Source organism: Peromyscus eremicus, chromosome 9 (assembly GCF_949786415.1).
Source record: "Peromyscus eremicus chromosome 9, PerEre_H2_v1, whole genome shotgun sequence".
NCBI lineage: Eukaryota > Metazoa > Chordata > Mammalia > Rodentia > Cricetidae > Peromyscus > Peromyscus eremicus.
Genome location: NC_081425.1, coordinates 79,064,009 through 79,064,773, shown reverse-complemented (window position 1 = coordinate 79,064,773; position 765 = coordinate 79,064,009). Strand labels below are relative to the sequence as shown.

The window sequence follows — 765 nt, the reverse complement described above, 5'->3', positions numbered from 1 at the left end:
AATCCTTTTTTTTTTTTTTTTTTTTTTTTTGGTTTTTCGAGACAAGGTTTCTCTGTGTAGCTTTGCGCCTTTCCTGGAACTCGCTTTGGAGACCAGGCTGGCCTCGAACTCACAGAGATCCGCCTGGCTCTGCCTCCCAAGTGCTGGGATTAAAGGCGTGCGCCACCACCACCACCACCACCACCACCACCCCCCCCCCGACTGACCCCCGTAATCTTTTTAAATCCAGTCTGGTAGTTTATGTTTTTTTTTCACTTATTAATTTTTTTTTGTTTTTTTGTTTTTTGTTTTTTGTTTTCTGGAGCTGAGGATTGAACCCAGGGCCTTGTGCTTGCTAGGCAAGCGCTCTACCACTGAGCTAAATCCCCAAACCCCACTTATTAATTTTTTTAGTGAACGAACTGACAGGTTTCCTTGTGTCATTTGCAAACACGCATATCACTGTTCTTAAGACTGTCATCGCACCTCCTGACCCCTCTCCCACCCTCTCCTGTCTGCACTGGTCCCCCTTCCTCCCCACAAATAGCCCCATTCTGCTTTCACAGGCGTGTATTTAAATCTAGGTAGTCTATGCTTTTATCTGGAGAAGCCAGTCTGGTTTTATTTCTAGAGATCACAAATCCATTTGGCTTTATTTCTGTGATTTGATCTTAGGTGTTTGGGGAGTTGCTGTGTTGGGGGGGGGGGGCGTTCTATTTTCTAAGGAGTTTTCTTCTTGCATCCTTCTGAATTGATTGAAATCGGGGGCTTTTTGGCTTGTTGCTT

General features: G+C 45.0%; 1 non-coding gene across 1 annotated transcript; it reads right to left on the bottom strand.

Moving 5' to 3' along the window:
* Window positions 1–296: 296 nt before the first annotated feature.
* On the bottom strand, window positions 297–371 carry Trnaa-agc (transfer RNA alanine (anticodon AGC)). The gene has a single exon. It is a non-coding gene; the product is annotated as a tRNA-Ala (tRNA).
* Between the last annotated feature and the right edge of the window lie 394 nt (window positions 372–765).